This window comes from Tamandua tetradactyla, chromosome 15 (genome assembly GCF_023851605.1).
Source record: "Tamandua tetradactyla isolate mTamTet1 chromosome 15, mTamTet1.pri, whole genome shotgun sequence".
Classification (NCBI taxonomy): domain Eukaryota; kingdom Metazoa; phylum Chordata; class Mammalia; order Pilosa; family Myrmecophagidae; genus Tamandua; species Tamandua tetradactyla.
The window spans coordinates 2,813,386-2,833,277 of record NC_135341.1 but is presented as its reverse complement, the minus strand read 5'-3'; the positions used below and the strand labels follow the sequence as shown (position 1 = coordinate 2,833,277).

Genomic DNA, 19,892 nt, shown 5'->3' with positions numbered 1-19,892 from the left:
AATAAACTTCAATCCATGCCTCACAGTACATACAAAAATTACCCTTAAAAACATATGGCTTAATTGTAAAACCGCAAACTACAAGACATCTAGAAGCAAATGTAAGGAAACATTTTGGGCGAAGGTTCTTAGATTCAATACCGCAAAAGCTGGATCCATAAAAGAACATGTTGACAAATTTTACTTCAACAAAATTTAAAACTCCTGTTCTTTGAAAATCACTTTTAAAATAATAAAAACACAAGCCAAAATTATAAAATGATGGGAAAATATTTCTGAGTCATATGTTTGATAAAGAACTCATATCTAGTTACAGGAATATAGGGTAGGTTGAGTTTAACCCTGCTCCAAGGAAAAGTTAGAGAAGGCACAAGAAGGTGACTGAGACAGTGATTCAAGAGTTCAACAGAACTAGGAGGGCCTTCTGCACCACATAGGATGGCCCTGGTTGCAGGGGCTGAGGAGCTAAGAAGCAGAAAACTGGAGCCTAATGTGGAAGCATGGAGCCCACAGGAGTGCACGGATGGGGAGACAGGGACAGGAAGTAAGCCAAGCCACATTCCTTGAATACACTACCCTCACCAGGTTAGCCTTGTGACCCACATGACTCACACCACACCCCAAGCACCTGAACTTCATCACCCGTCCCCACTCTCCTTGCTCCAAGCACCCTGTCCCACCAACACCCACTGTGCGTACCCACCCCACACACCCAACTCAAGTGCAACTTCACCCTTCCTGAGCACTACCCCCCCGACTCCCTACAGACTGTCACCAGCATATAAAGGCTGTGGGTGCTAAACTCCATACCCAAGCTACACCTACCCACCCCCAAGCCCATAGTGTCACACAGCCTCATCCCACTCACCCTGAGCTCTGTATATCAGTCTACAGCACTCCCAGAGTCCTAGAAGGCATTTACCAAACATTCCAAAATGAAATAACAACAATCCTGCTCAAACTTTTCCAAAAGATTAAAGAAAATGGAACTCTACCTAACTCATTTTGTGAAGCTAATATCATTTTAATATGAAAACCGGGAAAGATGCTATAAGAAAGGAAAACTACAAATCAATCTCCTTAGTGAACATAGATGGAAAAATTCTTAAGAAAATATTAGCAAATCGAATCCAACAACACATTAAAAAATTATGTGCCATAACCAAGTTGGGGTTTATACCAGGAATGCAAGGATGGTTCAAAACAAGAAAAAGAATTAATGTAATACAGTACATTAACAAATTGACATATAGTATCATATTGTCTGCAAACAGTGATAGTTTTACTTCTTCCTTTCCAATTTTGATGCCTTGTATTTCTTTTTATTGTCTAATTGCTCTGGCTAGAACCTCCAACACAATGTTGAATAATAGTGGTGATAGTGGACATCCTTGTCTTGTTCCTGATCTTAGGGGGAAAGTTTTCAATTTTTCCCCATTGAGGATGATATTAGCTGTGGGTTTTTCATATATTCCCTCTATCATTTTAAGGAACTTCCCTTGTATTCCTATCTTTTGAAGTGTTTTCAACAGGAAAGGACGTTGAATCTTGTCAAATGCCTTCTCTGCATCAATTTAGATGATCATGTGATTTTTCTGCTTTGATTTGTTGATGTGGTGTATTACATTAATTGATTTTCTTATGTTGAACCATCCTTGCATACCTGGGATGAATCTTACTTGGTCATGATGTATAATTCTTTTAATGTGTTGTTGGATACGATTTGCTAGAATTTTATTGGGGATTTTTACATCTATATTCATTAGAGAGATTGGTCTGTAGTTTTCTTTTTTTGTAATATCTTTGCCTGGTTTTGGTATGAGGGTGATGTTGGCTTCATAGAATGAATTAGGTAGTTTTCCCTCCACTTCGATTATTTTGAAGAGTTTCAGGAGAGTTGGTACTAATTCTTTCTGGAATGTTTGATAGAATTCACATGTGAAGCCGTCAGGTCCTGGACTTTTCTTTTTAGGGAGCTTTTGAATGACTAATTCAATCTCTTTACTTGTGATTGGTTTGTTGAGGTCATCTATTTCTTCTTGAGTCAAAGTTGGCTGTTCATGTCTTTCCAGGAACCCGTCCATTTCATCTAAATTGTTGTATTTATTAGCGTAAAGTTGTTCATAGTATCCTGTTATTACCTCCTTTATTTCTGTGAGTTCAGTAGTTATGTCTCCTCTTCCATTTCTGATCTTATTTATTTGCATCTTCTCTCTTCTTCTTTTTGTCAATCTTGCTAAGGGCCCATCAATCTTATTGATTTTCTCATAGAACCAACTTCTGGTCTTATTGATTTTCTCTATTGTTTTCATGTTTTCAATTTCATTTATTTCTGCTCTAATCTTTGTTATTTCTTTCCTTTTGCTTGCTTTGGGATTAGTTTGCTGTTCTTTCTCCAGTTCTCCCAAGTGGACAGTTAATTCCTGCATTTTTGCCTTTTCTTCTTTTCTGATATAGGCATTTAGGGCAATAAATTTCCCTCTCAGCACTGCCTTTGCTGCGTCCCATAAGTTTTGATATGTTGTGTTTTCATTTTCATTCGCCTCTAGGTATTTACTAATTTCCCTTGCAATTTCTTCTTTGACCCACTTGTTTAAGAGAGTGTTGTTGAGCCTCCATGTATTTGTGAATTTTCTGGCACTCCGCCTATTACTGATTTCCAACTTCATTCCTTTATGATCTGAGAAAGTGTTGTGTATGATTTCAATCTTTTTAAATTTGTTAAGACTTGCTTTGTGACCCAGAATATGGTCTATCTTCGAGAATGATCCATGAGCACTTGAAAAAAAGGTGTATCTTGCTGTTGTGGGATGTAATGTCCTATAAATGTCTGTTAAGTCTAGCTCATTTATAGTAATATTCAGATTCTCTATTTCTTTATTGATCCTCTGTCTAGATGTTCTGTCCATTGATGAGAGTGGTGAATTGAAGTCTCCAACTATTATGGTATATGAGTCTATTTCCCTTTTCAGTGTTTGCAGTGTATTCCTCACGTATTTTGGGGCATTCTGGTTCAATGCATAAATATTTATGATTGTTATGTCTTCTTGCTTAATTGTTCCTTTTATTAGTATATAGTGTCCTTCTTCATCTCTTTTAACTGCTTTACATTTGAAGTCTAATTTGTTGGATATTAGTGTAGCCACTCCTGCTCTTTTCTGGTTGTTATTTGCATGAAATATCTTTTCCCAACCTTTCACTTTCAACCTATATTTATCTTTGGGTCTAAGATGTGTTTCCTGTAGACAGCATATAGAAGGATCCTGTTTTTTAATACATTCTGCCAGTCTATGTCTTTTGATTGGGGAATTCAGTCCATTAACATTTGGAGTTATTACTGTTTGGATAATATTTTCCTCTAACATTTTGCCTTTTGTATTATATATATCATATCTGACTTTCCTTCTTTCTACACTCTTTTCCATGTCTCTCTCTTCTGTCCTTTTGTATCTGCCTCTAGTGCTCCCTTTAGTATTTCTTGCAGAGCTGGTCTCTTGGTCACAAATTCTCTCAGTGACTTTTTGTCTGAGAATGTTTTAATTTCTCCCTCATTTTTGAAGGATAATTTTGCTGGATATAGGAGTCTTGGTTGGCAGTTTTTCTCTTTTAGTAACTTAAATATATCACCCCACTGTCTTCTAGCTTCCATGGTTTCTGCTGAGAAATCTACACATAGTCTAATTGGGTTTCCCTTGTATGTGATGGATTGTTTTTCTCTTGCTGCTTTCAAGATCCTCTCTTTCTCTTTGACCTCTGACATTCTAACTAATAAGTGTCTTGGGGAACACCTATTTGGGTCTAATCTCTTTGGGGTGTGCTGTACTTCTTGGATCTGTAATTTTAGGTCTTTCATAAGATTTGGGAAATTTTCAGTGATAATTTCTTCCATTAGTTTTTCTCCTCCTTTTCCCTTCTCTTCTCCTTCTGGGACACCCACAACACGTATATTTGTGCGGTTCATATTGTCCTTGAGTTCCCTGATACCCTGTTCGAATTTTTCCATTCTTTTCCAGATAGTTTCTGTTTGTTTTTGGAATTCAGATGTTCCATCCTCCAAATCACTAATTCTATCTTCTGTCTCTTTAAATCTATCATTGTAGGTATCCATTGTTTTTTCCATCTTTTCTACTTTATCCTTCACTTCCATAAGCTCTGTGATTTGTTTTTTCAGTTTTTCTATTTCTTCTTTTTGTTCAGCCCATGTCTTCTTCATGTCCTCCCTCAATTTATCGATTTCGTTTTTGAAGAGGTTTTCCATTTCTGTTTGTTTATTCAGCATTAGTTGTTTCAGCTCTTGTATCTCATTTGAACTATTGGTTTGTTCCTTTGACTGGGCCATATTTTCAATTTTCTGAGCGTGATCCGTTATCTTCAGCTGGCATCTGGGCATTTAGTCAGATTTCCCTGGGTGTTGGACCCCACAGGTTGAAAAATTTTTCTATGAAATCTCTGGGTTCTGTTTTTCTTAACCTGCCCAGTAGGTGGCGCTCGTGGCACACGTTTGTCTACAGGCTCCACCGGTAAAAGTTGCTGTGGGTCCTTTAACTCTGGAAAACTCTCGCCGTGGGGGAGGTTTGGCAGCCAAAGCATCTTGGAAGAGTGCCAGCTGGCCTGGGGGTCCGAACACGGGGAGGGTCGCTGGCCGCCGCAGCACGGGAGAGCACCCGACCGAATTTCCTAGTCGGCCTGGGGCACCAAGCGTGGCGGAAGGGCGCCAGCTGTGCAGCCCAGGAGAGTGCACTGTTCCCAGCCGGACCGGGGAGTCACGTGTTTGGAAGAGACCCCCTGGTCACCATTCTCCGCAGTCTGGGGATTTTCGACCCAACTCTCTCAGTTGGTGCAGGGGGCCTCGTGTGGTGGGGGCGCCAGCTGCCATGGCCCACGGGGACCGCCTGCCCAATTCTGCCAGCTGGCCTGGGAAGGAGGAAGGGAGGGACTCCGGCTGCTTGCCGTCCCGCCCAGGAAAACCTGCGCCCCTCGGTGATCTCACCGGAGCTGGTTCTCCCAGACAGTCAGCCATTCCAGGATGGGGTACGCCATCCCTTTGATCTCCATCATGGCTCCGGGAGCCGCTCTGTATTGTCTCCACTCCCCCAGTAGCTGTTCTGGAGGAGGAAAGGTGAGGGTGGCAAGGCTGTCGAGGCTGGTGGCGGAGGAGCCGGTGAAGGCGGAAGAGGGCACGGTGGTGGTTGGAGAGCCACTGGAGCAGGAGGGGGAAGAGGGGAGAGGAGGGCGGGCGGGCCGGCTGCTGCAGGGCGTGGGCGCCGTGCGGCGGGCCGGTGGAAAAAAGCACATTAACAAATTGAAAGGGAAAATTAACATGGTCATTGATGCTGAAAAAGCATTCAATAAAATTCAACATCCTTTTCTGATAAATAACATTCCAAAAGATAGGAATCAAAGGTAACTACCTCAATATGATAAAGGGAATATATGAAAAACCCATAGCCAGCATCGTACTCAATATAGAAAGACTGAAACCTTTCCCCTGAAGATCAGGAATGAGAGAAGAATGCCCACTGTCACTGCTATTATTCAACAATGTGCCAGAAATACTATCTAGAGCAATCAGGCAGGACAAAGCAATAAGAGACATCCAAATTGTAAAGGAAGAAGTAAAACTTTCATTATTTGCAGATGACATGATATTATACTTGGAAGATCCTGAAAAATCTACAGGAAGGTTACTTGAGCTAATAAATTCAGCAAGGTGGTGTGATATAAAATTAATATGCAAAAATCAGTAGCATTTCTATACACAAGCAATGACCTAACTGAGGAGTCACTTAAGGAAAAAAAATTATATTCAAAATAGCAACTAAAAGAATCAAGTACTTAGGAATGAACTTAACTAGGGATGTAAAGGTCGCGTACCAGAAAACCACACAACATTGCTAAAAGAAATCAAAGAAAACCTGAATAGGTGGAAAGACATTTCCTACACATGGATAAGAAGGCTAAATAGAGTTGACGTCAATTCTACCCAAATTGATCTACAGATTCAACACAGTACTAATTAAAATTCCAACAACATACTTTGAAGACTTGGAAAATTTAGTTACCAAATTCATCTGGAAGGGAAAGAGACCCCAAATAGCTAAAAGCATCCTAAAAAAAGAACAAAATGGGAGGTTTAACACCCCCTGACTTTAAAACCTATTATAAAGCCACAGTAGTCAAAACAGCATGGTACCAGCACAAAGATAGAAGCATTGACCAATGGAATTGAATAAAGAATGCAGAAATAGACCACCAAATCTATGGTCAACTGATTTTTGACAAGGCCCCCAAATCCTCTGAACTGGGACAAAATAGTCTTTTCAATAAATGGGTATGTGAGTACTGAATATCAATAGCCAAGAGAATGAAAGAGGGCCATTATCTCACATCCTACACAAAAATTAACTCGAAGTGGATCAAACACTAAATATAGGAACTAGTACCATAAATCTTCTGGAAGAAAATGTAGGGGAACATCTTCAAGACCTAGTAATAGGAGGTAGTCTCCTAAACTTTACACCAAAAACACAAGCAACAAAAGAAAAACACAGTAAATGGGAACTCCTCAAAATCAAATACTTCTGCACCCCAAAGTCAAGACTTTGCCAAAAAGGTGAAGAGGCAGCCAACTTAATGGGAGAAAATATTTGGAAATCATACACAGGACAAAGGTTTGATATCCTATAAACATAAATAAATCATGCAACTCAAAAACTAAAGAACAAACAACCCAATTGTAAAATGTTCTAAAGATATGAATAGGCATTTTTGAAGAGCAAACACTGATGGCTCAAAAACACATGAAGAGACACTCATTTTCTTTAACTATAAGGAAAAGCAGATCAAGACTACAATGAGATACCACCTCACACCTATAAGAATGGCTGCTGTTAAACAAACAGAAAACTACAAATATTGGAGAGGATGTGGAGAAATTCAAACACCTATGCACTGCTTGTGGAAATGTTTAATGGTGCAGCCACTATGGAACACTCTTTGGTGGTTCCTTGGAAATTAGATATCGAGTTGCCCTATGACCCAGCAACAGTACTATTTGGTATATGCCCAGAAGAACTGAAAGTAATGACACAAAGAGACATTTGCACACTGATGTTTGTAGCAACATTATTCACAATCACCTAAAGATGGAAACAAAACAAATGCCCATCAAAGGACAAGTGGATTAATAAAATGTGGTATATACATATGGAATATTATGCAACAGTGAGACCAAATGACGTCCTGAAGCACATGACAAGATGGATGAGCCTTGAGGACATAATGCTAAGTGAAATAAGTCAGACATAAAAAAAATAGATACTATATGATTCCACTTGTATGCCCAAGAAAAAGGTAAAATCAGAGGCTTATAATACAGAATATAGGGAATTTAGTGATACATAGAATCTAGAGATGGGTGAATGTTTAGCTAATGATGTTGAACTCCAGTGTAAGAGAATAGATAGAAGTGAAGGTGGGTCTCTAAGTAATATTATCATTTTGAATATGAAAAGATTGACAAGGGTTGTATATACCTGTGTTCCCCACAGATTAACACTTGAAATATAAATTAGTCCTTGCAAGAACTACTTCAATGTTATGATGCATGTACAAAGAGTGTTTAAGTCCCGGGGAAAAAGGAGAAAACTGCTACTGCATTCCATGGGCTATTTTTAGAAGGAAACTATCAGCACTACCAACAGAGGTAAATAATGGGGAGGACAAAGAGTTAAGATGAGGTTTAGATTTCTTATTTGGCAAGGGTGTCTTTATTGGTTTTTTTCTCATGGGAAAAATTAAATTATCTAAAATTGAGAGTGTTGATGGACTGTGGACTTTGGTCACTATACATGATCATTGATGAATGCAGGTGGCTGAAGGATGCACTGACTGAGAAGTAGATTGATGAACAATGATGTATACTTATAAGCAAATATTTTGCTGCTGCACAAAGGAACGAAGTCATGAGACAAACAACTATGTGAAGGAATGTGTGGGACATTTGGTGAGGTAAAATAAGCCAGAAGTTAAAGAACCACAATGGTATGGTCTCCTTTAGGAAAAAAAAATGTATATATATATATATAACCTGATATTTAGAGACAAGAAGAAAGCTGATCAGCTTGATGTTGAAGTAATTCAGAACACAGGGGTAAGGAAAACAATGTCTATATTTTAGAACCACATGTACTCTTTGAGACCAAAGGAAGAAAAGTTCATTTGGTCTGGAACTGAAGTTTTCTGTAGAACATAATCTAACTCAACCTGTCTGTATAGTTCATTTGGACAATTGAAACACATGGAGCACAGAATAAGAAGGACGTCCTTCAATCCTGTATAGCCTAATATAATGCATGGATACATCCTAGAGTATTTTCATCAGATAATCAAGAAGTATTGGCGAAGTTCCTTGAGGGAGGGGATAAAAATATGAAACTATTGGTCTTTACCATCAGGAAATCCCAATACTGTGTGCCATACTCTTGATCTTGAGGCTTACTCACGTGAAACTTATGTAGGTAGTGGAGAAGCTGAGCCTATCTGTAGGTATGCTTGAGAGTTACTTCTGGAGGGCCTCTTTTGTTGCTCTGATGTGGTCTCACTCTCTCTAAAGCCAACTGTGAAAGTGAAATCATTGCCACCATTCCCTCCCCCTTGTGGGACATGACATACAGGGGTGAAAGTCTCCCTGGCAACATGGGAGATGACTCCTAGGGATGAATCTGGCCCTTGCATGGGGAGATCAACAATTCCATCCTGACCAAACAGGGAAAAGGGGTGTAACTAATAAAGTATCAATGGCAGAGAGTTCAAATAGAGTCAAGACTCTGGATATTGCTCTTACACAATCTTCAGTTAGACATTGCTACCTGTCATCACTTGCAAAACTCCAACCAGGACAATTCCAGCCAATCCTAAAGAACACACTAGATCAATATATAAGATTCTTCAAGGGTTCCATGCACTAAAGTAACTCTCCAGAAACCTGCAATCTCCAGATGGGTTCCTGGACTAGATAAGTCCTGAAACCTAGAATGCCCAGTCTCTCCAAAATATCAGATAGTTCCACAGTCCACATAGCGATTATGCTTTTCCTAAGTTCCTGCATCATAAAATGAAAGGAGCATGACTCTCTCATGCTTCAGCCACCATTTGGACCACAGACACAAATAAAAACTCTCTAGAAAACATGGAACTTTCATTTGATCTTTTAAAAATTATTTATGGTATTAAGCCACTGGGTTTTCTGCATTTTTATATAAAAAATGTTGAAGTGTACAGTGAAATTGAAAGACATATATATATATATATATATATATATATATATATATATATATACAAAGGATATAGTAGGTTTCAATGATTCATTTGAGCAATATTGTCATACTCACCCACTTATTGCAGGCAAAGGAAATTTTTCTTTATATTGTTAACTAAGATTGCATTGTATAAATACACTAGATTTGTTTGTTGATTCTCCAGTTCTTGGACACCTGCAATGCTTTCAGTTTGAGCCATAATTTACAATTTATATAACTTATGAGAGAATTCTTATAGAAATCTTTTGTGAACATATGTTTTTATTTTCTTTGGATTAATATATAGAAATGGTATTGCTCCATCTATGTATATGTTTAGGTTGAGAAGAAATTGGGAAATTTCCAGAACTGTAAAAATTGGCTATATCAATATACAATGCCACAAAAGTTATGTGAGAGTTCCAGATGCTCCATATTCTTGCAAACATTCAGTGTTTGCAGTCTTATTTATTTATTTTTGTGTGTGAATGAAATTTTTATTTATACACTGTATTTAGAAGCAGATATATAAATCTTATGCAATTAATTTCCCAAAATGTGCAAGAAATTACTATAATTTCTTACAAACCAAGACACATATTAAAATAAATGAACTTTGGATAATTTATTTTGTGGTGTTCTCATACAAATGCCATACACCTAATTTGAAACATGAAGATAAAGTGTAAATATAACAGTCTTGATTGCAGGTTTTCATTCCATGCCACTTTAACATGGTTATAAAATTTCTTTAACCCAACATGTATACTTACTACAAAATTCTATAAGAATTTTTCATATCTCACCTCAGAAACAGCAACTAAACATTTTGACATGTTATGATTGATTAATAAAATGATGCCTATAGGAAACTTTCTTTATAGGATTAAAAAAGTTTAAAAGAAATAAAATTTGTGGTAACTGGAGTACCAAAACTTTATTTTAGAATTTTGAAGTTATTTATGGAACTGGTGATTGCACCTTAATGGGGTATTTAACCAAACTGTCTATTGCTGGTACTGTGATTTCACTGTCAAATTAAGAATTCATGTTTGATTAAATGCAAATTTAGATTCAAATGAAAATATATTATTTTGAATTGTTCATAAAGTAACATCTCTCATCATCTAGTGAAGCATGTATAAATAAAATTGGCATTTCTGGAAGGCTTAAGAAAAAATTTAGACTTGTAGCACTAGCACAGACTTTGCATATAACCTATTTAAGATTTTAATAACTTTTATCCTGTTTCAATAATACTGGCTCAAAAATTGTAATGTATGCTTTATATTTTATTTTCTACATGCCAAAAAAATAGCCTTTTGGCACTGAACTTCTTCAAGTGCAAGGTGGTTGCCCTGTGTAGCTGGTGTCCTTAAAAACTATTTCTAGTTCTATGATCATTTCCTGTGATAAGTATTTTTGACCTTCTAAATCTAAATTTTCTCGATTATTACACCATGTAGAAAGAGAAGAGTTTTCCTTAAACAGAGATATTTTTCAAGTACTTTCTATCACTTTCTTATCATTTATAAAAATGCATAATAGTGTCCTAAGTCTGAAAAGTAGTTTCATGCCTCCATTGTGTTGTGTGATGAAGCATTTGAGCAAAAACAAAACCCAAAAACTCTGATCCATTTATTATTGCAAATAGGTACAGTTCCTGATTTCTTCTTTTTCTTATCTTAAGCACAGATATTTGAAACACATATTGAATAGTCACAGAAGTTTTGCCCACATATGTCATCTAAGCCACCAACCATTCAATAAGCTCCAAGAAAGTAATGCAATTATATCTAGGCCAAATTACAGGATGAATATTTATCTCTCTCTTTTCCCTTTCATTTTTATTGGATTTTTTGACTATCATATAAAATAATCTTTCATATTATACCATACTACCTGTGGTAGTTAGATTCTGTTGTCAGCTTACTTGGCCAGGTGAAGGCACCTAGTTTTGCTGCTGTGGACATGAGCCAATGGTATGTGAACCTCATCTGTTGCTGATTACATCTGCATTGGCTAGGTGCTGTGCCTGCTGCAATGAATGATGTTTGACTTGATTGGCTGGGTCTTAAATGAAAGAGCATAACATAGCACAGCCCAAGCAGCTCAGCATACCTCATCTCAGCACTTGCAGCTTAGCCCAGGCCTTTGGAGATCCAGAAAGAAATCACCCCAGGGAAAGTTGTTGGAACCCAGAGGCCTGGAGAGAAGGCCAGCAGAGACCACCCTGTGCCTTCCCACATAAGAAAGAACCTCAGTTGAAAGTTAGCTACCTTTCCTCTGAAGAACTAATTAAATAAATCTCCTTTTATTAAAAGTCAATCAATCTCTGGTGTGTTGCATTCCAGTAACTAGCAACTAGAACAAATTTGGTACCAGGGAGTGGGGTGCTGCTGTGGTTTGCAAATACCATATATATTGGAACAGTGTTTTGGATGGCTAAGGGGAAGATTTTGGAGGAACTGTGATGAGAATGATGGAGAAGTCCTGGAGTACTTGAAGAAACTGTTGGTGTAAAGAAACCACTGCCAATCTGGACAAAGAGGGACACAAAAGGGACAAATTGGAGTTTGCAGGGTGAAAACCATGGAAGCTCAGGTCTGAAGCCAAGAAACCTCAGCCAGGAGAGTGGACCCACTCATACACATGAAGAGGGTGAGTTTGCCCTGAAGGCAGAGGATGAGTCTCCCATCTCATTGCAGTGGAAGAGTTGTGCTGCCTTAGGGCTTGGAAAAGGAATAGCATGCTCCTTAGGGACTGGGGAGAGACCTGGCTGCAATCACATGTAGTAGTTCAGCATGTGCCCCAGAAATGGCAGAGAGCCCAGGTGTGGCCTGATGCCTGGAGAAGGTGGAGCCAAGAAAAAGGTGGCCTCCTCAATGTCCCCTGAGACTGATTCAGAAGGAGGCAAACCACTGCATAGGCCCTTGGAAAGGGTGGGACTGCCACTTTCTAAAGCTGAAGGATAAATGACTTTCAGACTTTGAAATCTTTTGGTGTTTGTCCTGCAGGTTTTCAGAACTGTTTGGGTCTTGTGACTCCTGTGTTTCTTCCAATTTCTCACTATGGAAATGAAAACCAGTATCCTGTGAATGTCCTCCTTTGCATATTGTCACTGGATAACTTGTTTTGAGATTCATAGGTCCACAGCCAGAAGAGAATTTTTGTCAATTTTTGTCAAACCTTAATATCATTTAAGGTGATATTTTTATTTGCAAAGTTGACAAGGGATGGGCATGTGGTAGTTAGAGTCAGGTGTCAACTTGTCCAGGTGAAGGTGCCTAGTTCTTTTGCTGTGAACATGAGCCAATGGCAAGTGAACTTCATCTGTTGCTGATTATATCTGCAGTCAGCTAGGAGGCATGCCTGCTGCAATGAATGATGTTTGATTTAATTGGCTGGTGCTTAAATGAGAGAGCTCAGTATAGCACAGCCCAAGCAGCTCAGCATACCTCATGTCAGCACTCACAGCTTGGCCCAGGCCTTTGGAGATGCAGAAAGAAATTACCCCAGGGAAAGTTGTTGGAACCCAAAGGCCTGGAGAGAAGGCCAGCAGAAATCACCCTGTTCCTTCCCATGTAAGAAAGAACCTCAGTTGAACCTAACTGCCTTTCCTCTGAAGAACTATATGTTAACTAAATAAATCCCATTTTATTGAAAGCCAATCCATCTCTGGTATGTTCCATTCTGGCCACTAGCAAACTAGAACAAATGGTGAGTATATATGGTAAGCAATAAGATATCCATATATTTGAGATGGTTTATGTTCTTCTTCCATGGTGCTCCACAATTTCTACACTTAGTCAACTAGAATCATTTCTGAGAAGAGGTGAGGGATAGGAGGGGACCAAACTAGCACATTTTAATAGTAACTACATAAAAGAAAAATGTATATCCAAACAAAGTTTTCTCTTTATCCAAATTAATTCAAAACTTCATATACCAGGGAACATTAAAAACATGCATTTTATGAGTGAGAGGGAAAACTTAAATATTATGTTGCAAGAGAATCCAGTTCATTTATGAAAATTAGTTGCACAACCAAGTTGTACCCAAGAAAATGTGGACTAAGCTAAAGAAATCACAGTTAAAATATTTTATAAAAAGTAAAAGTTTCAATAACAAAAGTGGTATCACAGGAAACTATGATATTTCTTTAATAATAGTTTTAGCTGCATAGGTGTTTATGCTATGCCAATTTGTACTGGAGTTTAATGACAGAAAAAGCAACAACTTCTAAATTGATGGTATATATTTCTTTAATAATTTTTAATGTAAGGCTATTTTCTAAAAATAGACAAATCGCAAGATGAAAAATGAAGGCAACAGAAAAATTCAACTTTCCATAATGAAAAACAAGCAGAATGAAAAATAATTTAGAAAATGATATGTTGTAAATGTATATTGCAGATCTGCTTTTTATTACCCCAAATCATGTCAATTTGCAGTTCTATATAAATCTTTCTAAAGAATAAGAGTTAAAAAAATCACATTCCATGTATATGTAAGTTTTGTGTTTTATCACACACATTTGTTTCAACACTATCTTTTAAAAATGGGTCATTTAAACAGAGATATAATTTTCATTCTATTAAGTTTCATTGAACTTACTTAGGGTTGAATATACTTGAAATACACTTCTAATGATTAAAATCATGGTGCCTAGCAGAAAGAGACTTGGGAGATTAAGGAAAAATTTGATGAGTCACATTGTGATTATTTTGCACATTGATGAAGGATAATTTACACTTCTGAAAACCTCAAGACCTCACTTTTTAAAGAACCAAATTAAACCCAAACTAATTGATTAACTCTTTTACACATAAAACTGAAATAGTTATGGCAGTAAAAGGTTTTGATAACAATGAAAGTTTGTAAACCATATTTCAACCTTTTTTATATGTACCCAGGGTTCTCATAATCTTTCAGTAGTGCTTCTCCTGTAAATAAAACTTCATTTTGTTTGGCAAAGGCAGCTTTTGAATTACATCTATTCTATTATACTGTCTTATAACAAAACAACACAGGCACTGCAAAGAGTACATCTGCATGAACTGTGAAACTGGTCAGTCTGACAGGGAAGCGGCAGAACCAGGTAACTTAGATCTTGAATAACAAAAAGCTCTATTTTCAGAGTCCCTGATTGAATGTTCAATAAGATCAACTTTACAACTATAGTCTTCCACATCTGGTTGTTTATAAAAGCTAAATGTACCATTTAAATGTTCTCTTATAATGTGAAGTGTCTTGCCTTGCCAGCAAAAGCTCTAACTTAAGATAATGGTCATCATAACTATCCTGAACAAGATAAGAAACCTATGGCACATTTGCTAGCTTCCCCTATGCTTCCCAGCATGTGACTAGCCACAGTACCATACTTGTTTTGCAAATTTTTTCAATTTTTCAGCTCTTGTGTAAGAGTTTGTCACAACCACAAGACCACTACTTTGCACAGTCATAAATTCTTGCAACCCTAGGAGCAGAGTTAGGATAAAAAAATCACATGACACCACACACTTTCAGACACAAGGGCACCCATGCCAGTGAGTCCATTAATGTTCCTCTGGATTTGATTATTCTGCATTGGAGGAAGCAACGGTGACAGTGGAGGGACAGTGTTGTGACTTGCTGTCTGCATTTGCAGCATGATGCCTGTGGTGACAATCAAGATGCCACTAATGGGCTGGTCCACAAAGGTATCTAGGGAAGCAACTTAAGTCCTGGTCTGACTTTCCCTGACTTCATTGCCAGGGAAAGCATTGCCTGCCACTTGGGAAGGAACTGCAAAAACTTCCACAGGAGAAAAACTGTCCAGACAATAACTATGTAAACTTTCCAAAAGATGCACTCCCTCAACTAAAGACATACTATACTGAATGTAGTCCTGAAGCATAAGTCAAATAACCACAGGCACATGTTTAGTAAGTGAAAATACAAGTCTCCATTCTGAGATTCTGAAACCTTTAAGGAGGTACTCTGTTCTTGGAACACAGCTTCTGACTGAAGATTGTTGAAATTCTTCTGAACACCATTCAGTGCTGGAATGACTTAGATGTCCTCAGAGTTCATCTGTGGTGATGATAGCAGAAAGAAGTTGAGCAGATGGGCTTTTGAGCTCTCAGGTCTTTAAAGTCGAGTGGTGCTGAGGAGGAAAAGAAGATAACCTCATCCTGTGAGTTCCCTGAGTGCATGTTGCAACTTGCTTTTCTGCTTCTGTTTCAAAGAAAGCCTCCTTTTCAATGAACCCATGAGGCTCTCACTCTTTGATCTACTTTTTCTACCTTGCTCATCTTCACTGTTGATATCACAGCTGGCCATATCTTTACTGTAACAGCTAGTAAATAAGGAATCATTTTTCACAAAATCACTGGCTAGTGATGGTTGTTGAACTAATATGAAATCAGATAAAGTTTCATCTTTACTTTTATTCAAGTTGAAAGATTTATGGAAGGCTTTAAGACTAATTTTCTTCATTACAACTAGTTACCTAATCCAAGGGCACCAATTTCTCTGTGGAATATTATCCCCTAACTGTTTGGAGAGGCTGAAAAGTTGTGTTTATGTATTTTTGCAGCTTCATTTAAACATTGGAGCCATTTTCTGTTGAAAAATTTCACAGCAGCATGTTGACACCATTAGGGGTAACATATTCAGATCATTGTTTGTCTGTTGTGGAACAGAAAGGCCATATCCTTTAATCTTCATTCAATATTGCTGTGTGGGAGCAGTTTGATTGTTTCTATGGAGATGTGGCCCACCCAATTGTGGGTGGTAAATTTTGACTAGATGGTTTCCATGAGCGTGTCACCACCCATTCAAGGTAAGGTTGCTTACTAGAGCCCTTTAAGAGGGAACCATTTTGGAAAAAGCTTAGAGCCAGGAGAGCCCATATAGCCAGAGACATTTGGAGATGAAAAAGGAAAATGCCCCTGGAGGAGTTTCATTAAACAAGAAGCCTGGAGAGGAAGCTAGCAGACATTGCCTTGTTTGCCATGTGCTTTCACAGTTGGGAGAGAAATCCTGAATGTCATTGGCTTTCTTGAGCCAAGATATCTTCCCTAGATGCCTTAGATTGGACATTTATATAGGCTTGCTTTAATTTGGACATTTCCATGGTCTTAAAACTGTAAAACTTGCAACCTAATAAATTCCCCTTTTTAAAAGCCTTTCTGTTTCTGTTATATTGCATTGCACAGCTTACTAACTAAAACACTGGGCAATGACCATTCTAACATCTTCATGCTGAAAAGGAGTGTTGAAATTATGGGCTAGCAAAATGAAATTCATTGATGTTCTTGGACAGATAGGTATCTTTGAGTTTCAGGGTGTAATGGTAAGGTTCTGGTGTCAACTTGGCCAAATTATTATGACCAGTTGTCTGGTCAGGCAAGCACTGTTCTGACTATTGCTGAAAAGATATTCTGTGGCTGGTTGATAAGCCAAAGACTGGTGTACTAAGTCATCAGTCAGCAGTTCTCTGGAGAATTCTGAGAAAAGAGATATGTAAAACATTTTAAATATATTTGGGATTCCTCAGGTAATATAATTTATTAAATTCTAAGATATATAAATACATTTACACAAACATTTTAACATTGTTAATATTGAGAATTGCCTTATAATTGTTGGAGACCCCAAATCATTGTAAGTCTGTTGACAGACAGGACATGATTAACATTGAATTGAAGTTTGTAAAACATGTTAGATTTCATAGACTGACAATGTTTCAGTGGCAATGGCAGAAATTTCTTGAACCTATACAATCAAATGGATGGAGGTAAAAAGAACAGTTGTGAGTTAGATTTGTTTTTGCACCATTGAGAAGCAGGAGACAAGTCTGGCTTTACTAATTGTGGAGCTAACTCCAGAGCTTGTAAATTGAGCTCCATTATCAGTGCTTCCACTTGCAGAGAAGGTATATTTATTATACAAATGTAGATAACAATAGAAAATTAATTAGAGTCAGACTCAAATCAAGAAATCTTTAGTAATAATTATATATACTGAATTTCTTTTCAAAGAAGTAGTACATGATTAAATATGTTTACATCTTAAATAGTCTTTGAAATAAATATGACAAAAATTATATATAATAGCATATATTGCCTCACAAGTTCATTTCATATGCACTCTTTACATTTCTAGTTGTGCATAAAATAATGTAGTCACAACTTATTTTTAATGATTAACTGCATATCAGTAGAAATCCCATACTTTGCACTAGGTTGTAACTTCAGACCATGGTTTTTCAATACCTCAGTAATTCTGTGTTCCTTTCTTTGTTCTGTGAGTTGTAATAGAGTTGTACCAGGTCAAAAGAATCAAAAGGAAGGAAAATACATTCCATCATATATTGCTCATATCATTGATAGGAAAGGACAAGGACAGAGTTTGGGAAGCTGCAAGTGAAAAACAACATATACATACAAGGGAATCCCAATTAGATTGAGTTGATTTATTTTTCAGCAGAAACCATGGATGCCAGAAAGCAGTACATTGAAATACTTAAAGTGCTAAAAGAAAACAACTTCCAGCCAAGAATTTTATATCCAGTGATACTTTCTTTCAAAAATGAGGAGAAGATTAAGACATCCTCAGATAATCAAAAGCTGAGGGAGTTCATCAACACTAGACCTGCCCTAAAACATAGCAAAATTAGTTCTTCAGACTGAAATGAAATGACACTATAGTGATTCAAAGCAGCATAAAGAACTATGCACCTGCAGCAAAGATAACCATTTGCATAATTATAAATGCCAGTAAAATTCAGGGTGCAACTCCACTTCTTACTTTCTAATAGGTGTTAGAATGCAAATGCATAAAAAGTAATGATAAATCTAGGTTTTTTTGGACAAAAAAAAATGTACAAAGATATAAGTGATGACAAGTGCCAAAAAAATGGTAGGGTACAGGGAGGAATAAGAAATTTTTATGTACATGCTATTGAAGTTAAATTCTTATCAAACCAGGGGATGCAAGGATAGTTCAATGGTAGAATTCTCCCCCACCATGCAGGAGGCCCAGGTTTGATTCCTGGTCCATGCACTTCCCAAAAAACAAACAAACAAGCAAAAACAGAAAAAGCCAATCAAATACAAGAAAAATTCAATAAATAGTGCTGCAATAAAGGGATACTCACATGTAAAAATAATGAAATGTGACTCCCCTATACAGCATACAAAAATAAATTATCAAACCAAATACGGTTGACATATATTCAAGATATTACATTTTAACCCCATGGTAACCACCATGGTAACCACCACACCATGGGGTCAAATAAATATACAGAGAGATGAAAAATATATCCAATTAGAAGCAAAAAGTCACTCAATATGATACAAAACAAAAAAGGCAAATAAATATAAAAGTAGAAGATTAAAAGAAATGAGGGATGAAGAAGGTGTAAGACTTACAAAGTGTAAATAGCTGTCATGGTCAGGTTTATGTGTCAACTTGGCCAAGTTGTGGTACCTGTTTGTCTGGTTGGGCAAGTGCTGGCCAGCCTGTTGCGATGATGACATTTCATAGAATTAGATCATGATCATGTCAGCTGCATCCACAGCTGATTACATTTGTAATCAACCAAAGGGGAGTGTCTTCTGCAATGAATGATGCTTAATCTAATCACAGGGAGCCTTTTAAGGAGGATTCAGAAGAGACAGGCTCTATTCCTGCTTTGGTTGTTGAGTCTCTCCTGTGGAGTTCATCCAGACCCTCCATCAGAGTCATGGGCTTCACAGCCTGCCCTGCGGATTTTGGATCTGTGTTTCCATGGTCATGGGAGACACTTTTATAAATTTTTTATTTGTGAGTGTTCCCTGTTGATTCTGTTTCTCTAGAGAACCCTAAATAATACAATAGCAGAAGAAATGAGTCCTATATTATCAGTAGTGATTTTAATTGTAAATGGATTAAACTCTCTAGTCAAAAGGCAGAGATGGGCAGAATGGATAAAAAGCACAACCCAATTATATGCTGTCTGTCACAGACTTACCTTAAAGTCAAATGTACAAATAGGTTGAGCGTGAAAATATGTTAAAAAAAATACACCATGCAAGTAGTAACCAAAAGAGAGGTGGGTGACTATAATTATATTGGGTGAATGGATTTGAAATTAAAGCATCATTAGGAGGGACAAAGATGGTCATTATATACTGATAAATGGACAATTCTAGAGGAAGATGGAACAATTATATAAATATACAAATATGCATGCACCTAACAACAGAGCTCTAAAATACACAGAGTAAAAACTAACAGTTTGAAGAGAGAAATTGGTAGTTCTAAATTTTTTTAATTAATTTATTTTTTTCTCATGGGCAGGCACTGGGAATCGAACCCGGGTCCTCTGGCATGGCAGGCAAGCATTCTGGCCTGCTGAGCCACTGTGGCCTGCCTGGTAGTTCTAAATTTTTAGTAAGATATTTTAACACACTACTTTCAATATTGGATAAAACCTCTAGTCAGAAGATCAGTAAGGAAGTACAGAATAACAGTGATACACTAAATCAACTAAACCTAAACCAAATATATAGAAAACCTCCCCCAAAGAAAACAGAATGTACATTCTTCTTGAGTGCACAT

General features: G+C 37.4%; 1 pseudogene; it reads right to left on the bottom strand.

The window, feature by feature from the left end:
• Positions 1-14,230: 14,230 nt before the first annotated feature.
• LOC143657836 (suppressor of cytokine signaling 6-like) lies at positions 14,231-15,779 on the bottom strand (annotated as a pseudogene).
• Positions 15,780-19,892: the final 4,113 nt, after the last annotated feature.